At 40.5% G+C, this 5,402-nt stretch overlaps 1 long non-coding RNA gene across 1 annotated transcript; it reads right to left on the bottom strand.

Moving 5' to 3' along the window:
* Positions 1 to 306: 306 nt before the first annotated feature.
* LOC121137568 lies at positions 307 to 1,149 on the bottom strand. Its single transcript, XR_005874857.1, has 2 exons — positions 1,008 to 1,149; positions 307 to 921 (listed from the first exon to the last, which is right to left on the bottom strand). It is a non-coding gene; the product is annotated as an uncharacterized LOC121137568 (long non-coding RNA).
* Between the last annotated feature and the right edge of the window lie 4,253 nt (positions 1,150 to 5,402).

Below are 5,402 nucleotides of genomic sequence, written 5' to 3'. Positions count from 1 at the left end.
GATATAAGCTTAAGAAAGGACTTTCTGAATAGGATTCTGGTCACCCAGGAGATCAGATCATCAATAAGTGGGACTTCATGAAACTAAAAAGCTTTTGCAAAGGAGATTCTTCACCTAGTGAAGAGTCAGCCTACAGGATGGGAAAAAAATCCTTGCCTGCTGTACATCTGACAGAGGATTAGTGTCTAGAATACACAAGCACCTCAAAAAAAAAACTAAATTAAACACTAAGAAAACAGCTCAGTTAAAAGGCAGGCTGCGGACCTACACAGAGAGTTCTCAGAAGAAATACAAATGGCTAAGAAATGCTTTTTGAATGAGGATTTTATTACAGGATCTTAGGAATCTTATCATTTGCTAGACCGCTAAACAAGTCTCTCCTCCCATCAAATACTAACTGCTCAGGGAAGGGTGGGGCCCCTTGACTCCTTCCCCTCCCATGGCAGGATTTTGACAGACCATAACTTGAGGAGATATGGTGTAGGTAAACACAGATGCAGTAAGTTCAAAAGTACAATAGCTATATCATATCTAGAAGTCAGCATTCCAAACTCTTCCTCTTCCCATTGCTCTGGCTCTTGTATTGTTTCTGCCTTCTCTTCTGAGATGCCCCCTCAGTTTCCCAGGAGGAGTGCTATAGGTGACCTGTTGAAGGTTGAGAAATCAGCAGTCACTTCATTCTCGGTACTTCGGCCAGTTACCTGACTCTGCATCCACCACTGATCAGAACGAAAAGAAGCTTCTTGACCAAAACTGGTTACCAATCTATGGCATAAACACAGTTACTTGGAGTGATTTAGAAGGCAGGTTAACAGGTACATCATGTCCATTTGGCAAAGCAACAAGAGTAGCTTCCCCCGACTAGGGGCTAAGATTTTCCTGGCCAAAACTGGGTTTACAGTATCAGATATGAATTCAATCCTGTGGAGTAAGCATAAAATTAAATCAGAGATACGTTAATTATCCCATAACAGATTTGCCACAAATGTACAATAGGATCATCTTACCTGTTGGATTGGTATTCTCACTTGCAGGACCCACAGCGGACTAACACTGCTGATAAAACCTTTCCCCGACAGCCTAGATAATGCTTTTGGCATGTGAGGGCTAGCCAACAGGAGAAAAACATTTTTAATTTTTTTTCATTTTACATACCAACCCTGTTCCCCCTTCCTCTCTTTCTCCTGCTCCCACCTGCCCCCCCCATCCCACCCCATATCCACTCCTCAGAGTGGGTAGGGCCTCACTTGGGGAGTCAACAAAGTCTGTTATACCAAGTTGAGGTGGGAATAAACCCCTCCCCCACCGCATCAAGGCTGAGCAAGGTATTCCACCATAGGGAATGGGCTGCAAAAAGCCAGTTCATGCACTCAGAATAAGTCCTCAGTCCACTGCCAGGGCCTCCACACACAGATCAAGCCACATAACTGTCACCCACATCCAGAGGGTTCAGTCCCATGCAGGTTCCCCTACTGACAATCCACAGTCTGTGAGCTCCGAATAGCTCCGGTCAGCTGTCTCTGTGGTTTTCCCCAAGGTGATCTTGACTCCTGCTACTTCATGTGATCCCTCCTCCCTCCTCCTTCTCTTCAACTGAACTCCAGGAGCTCAACTCAGTGCTTGCATCTGATTCCATCAGTTACTGGATGGAGGTTCTGTGATAACAGGGTGACTACTAATTTGATTATAGGGGAAGGTCGGTTCAGGCACCCTCTCCACTATTGCTTAGGAGTCTTAGCTGGCATCATCTTTGTGGATTCCTGGGAATTTCCCTAGCACCAGGTTTCTTCCTAACCCTATAATGGCTCTCTCTATCAAGATATCTTTTTCATTGCTGTTCCTCTCCATACCTCCCCCCTACTCGGCCATCTCAATCCTTTGTGTTCCCATCCCCCATCCCCTCCCTTCTACCCCCAACTCCCAGTTTTCCCAGAATATCTTAACTATTTCCCCTTCCTGGGGCCCTCCATGTGTGTCTAGAGTCCTCCTTTTTACCTGGCTTCTCTAGGGTTGTGGATTGTAGCCTGGTTATCCTTTACTTTGTGTCTAATATCCATTTATTAGTGAGTACATACCATGTTTGCCTTTCTGGGTCTGGATTACCTCACTCAGGATGATTTTTTTCTAGTGCCATCCATTTGCCTACTAATTTCATTAGATGTCGTTGTTTTTTACAGCTGAGTAATGCATGAGTAAAATGTACCACATTTTCTTTATCCAATCTTTGATTAAAGGACATGTAGGCTGTTTCCAAGATCTGGCTACTATGAATAATGCTGCTATGGACATTGTTGAGCAAATAACCTTATGGTATGATTAAGCATCTTTTGTGTATATGCTCAACAGTGGTATTGCTTGGTCTTGAGATAGATTTATTCCTAATTTTCTGAAAAACTGCCATACTGATCTCCAGAGGAGTGGCTGTACAAATTTTCACTCCCACCAGCAGTGGAGGAGTATTCTCCTGACTCCACATCCTCTCCAATGTAAGCTGTCTCCAGTGTTTTTGAATTTAACCCGGTGTAAGATAGTAATCTCAGAGTCATTTTGATTTGCATTTCCCTGATGATTAAGGATGTTGAGCAATTCCTTAAATGTCTTTTGACCATTTGAGGTTCTTCTGTTGAGAATTCTCTGTTTAGATCTGTACTCCATTTTTAAATTGGATTATTTGGTATTTGGTCTAGCTTCTTGAGTTCTTCATATATTTTGGAGATCATCCCTCTGTTAGATGTGGGGTTGGTAAAGATCTTTTCCCACTCTGTGGGCAGCCATTTTGTCTTATTGACTGTGTCCTTTGCCTTAGAGAAGCTTCTCTGTTTCAGGCAGCTTCATTTATTAGTTGTTGGCTCTTAGTGTATGTGCTACTGGTGTTATATTTAGGACGTGGTTTCCTATGACAATGTGATCAAGGATACTTCCCACTTTCTCTTCTTACCAGTTCAGTGTAGCTGGATTTATGTTGAGATCCTTGATCCACTTGAACTTGAGTTTTATGCATGCAGATGGATATGGATCTATTTACATTCCTCTATATGTCGACATCCAGTTGTGCCAGCACCATTTGCTTTCTTTTTTCCATTGTACAATTTTGGCTTCTTTGTCAAAAATCAGGAGTTCATATATGTGTGGATTAGTATCAGGGTCTTCAGTTTGATTCCATTGATCCATGTGTTTGTTTTTATAACAATACCAAGCTGTTTTTATTACCATAGCTCTATAGCAGAGCTTGAAGTCAGGGATGGTGATCCCTCCAGAAGTTCTTTTATTGTACAGGATTGTTTTGGCTATCCTGGGTTTTTTTGTTTTTCCATAAGAAATTGAGCATTGTTCTTTCAAGGTCTGTGAAGAATTGTGTTGGGATTTTGATGAGGATTGTATTGAATCTGTAGGCTGCTTTTGGTAAGATTGCCATTTTTACAAGGAGAAAACTTAAGCCCACTTCCAGCTTGATTTCTTTGTGTTCTACAAGCAATGCATGTGGCCCAAGCCCTCATGTTTAAACCTTTTTCTACTGGATTGTCCCACTAAATCCCAAGTCCCAGAAATGATATTTCTGCAGCATACTATATGTATGATGGATAAAGAGGTAACTAAGTTAGAATTGAGAGTGTTACCAACCCCAAAGAAGCTTTCAGGACTCCAACAAAGACGTGTTTGATACTGTGTTCAAAACTTAGTTTTCATCAGTACACCTGTACTCATCCCCATTCCTCAATTACAACAAAATTTTACTTATATAAAAATAATCTGGAAATAATTTGGATCTCCTCCTCTCAGATTCTTCTATCATGACAGTCATGCATACACTTAATGCCATACCTATTTGTGTCCCCTCTAAGGAAGAAGAACCCTGAAAGGTGGGCTATATCACAGCAAATCAACCTTCCCCACTTAGGAAAAAAGCAGCAAGAAAAATCTCCATCTTCTTTTATAGTCAGAAAAGAATTTTCATGCTCCTTATTTTCCACAGACTTCATTCACATAAAATCACAAATTAAATAAGTTGTAGAAGGTCTCCACCCCAAAGTCTATTTATATGGCTTGATTCTGTGTTTGTTGAATTTTCATGACTATAACAAAATGCCTGAGATAAATAATTGGGAATAAAATTTTATTTAGTCTCATAGTTTCAGAGATTTCTGTCCAAGGTCATCTGGATACACTGTTCACAGCATAAAAGAATGTTCTATAACAATCCACTTTTAGGGATTGTATATGAGAATCAACAATGATGAGACAGAGCACCAAGAGAATGTAACAAAAGTTGCTCATTAAACAGCAACCAGGGAGCAAGGAGATATGGGCAGAAAATCTAGGGCAACATGGACCCTTCAAAGACACACACCACAGTCTGCTTCATCCAGCAATCCCTACATTCTGGTAGTCCACTGATGAAATCTGTTTCTTCATGATCTGATCACCTCTCAGTAGCACTGCTGGATGAAGACCAAGCCTATGACACATTAGTGTCTTAGTAGGACTCTTCATAGTCAAACCACAAGTTCCAACTCTATTATATTTATGTATCACAGCCTCATAATCTGTAGGGCTGGTATAAAATGAAAATGTTAAAAATATACATTAAAAATTATAAGACAACAAGAGCTGTACATTATCTGAAGTGTGAGGTTTAGGTCTGCATTTACATTTTATACTGCTCAGGGTTGTCAACATAACAGTAAATACTTCTTTCCATGGGTTTTATAGGATTAGACACTGATTTGGCATCAATGGCATGGAGGCAAACAATAAGAACCAATAATTCATCCAAATGCTCAAATACAAGTTCAGACCTAGAGTAGGGTAATGTTAGGTGGGGGACAAAGATCTGTGTATAATCCAATTACTGTTGAAACAGAAAATAACAACAGGTGACTGTGATCCCAGTCCTATTGACCCAGGCCTCCTTCAGATTTACAACTTTGGGAACAAGATGATAACTGGCAGAGACAAGGAAATTAGAAAAGACAATCATCATCTCATGTGAATTTGCTAAATAACCCCAGGTAGGAGAGACTCCTACATTGGGGAATAATATATCTCAGACTGACAACTAGAAAGCTCTGTAAAGCCTGAACACACATTCTGTTTATTGTATCATATTTTTAGCTCCCAAGATCAGAAGAAAATGGGCCCATTCAGAGTGTATGGTCATAGACATCATATGGTATTTTGAAAACCATAAAAGCTCACTTGAAAACTCTGTATTCTGACTCTCTTAAGTAATCAAAGGAACTAGGATTTTTGTGTGCACACGCTTTCATGGCAGCTGTCAGCTCGAGTTGGAATACTGCTGCTATTGGATATAACATAAGTCCTCCAGGTCTCCAATACTTCCTAGTACCTAGAATCAGCCTAATTAACAGGTGCATGATATTTTCCTGGAAATACCCTTGTAT

The sequence above is a fragment of the Mesocricetus auratus genome, unplaced genomic scaffold (genome assembly GCF_017639785.1).
Source record: "Mesocricetus auratus isolate SY011 unplaced genomic scaffold, BCM_Maur_2.0 Super-Scaffold_100691, whole genome shotgun sequence".
Taxonomy (NCBI): Eukaryota; Metazoa; Chordata; class Mammalia; order Rodentia; family Cricetidae; genus Mesocricetus; species Mesocricetus auratus.
Note: the sequence above shows the minus strand (reverse complement) of the source record. Positions and strands in the feature narration are given on the sequence as shown.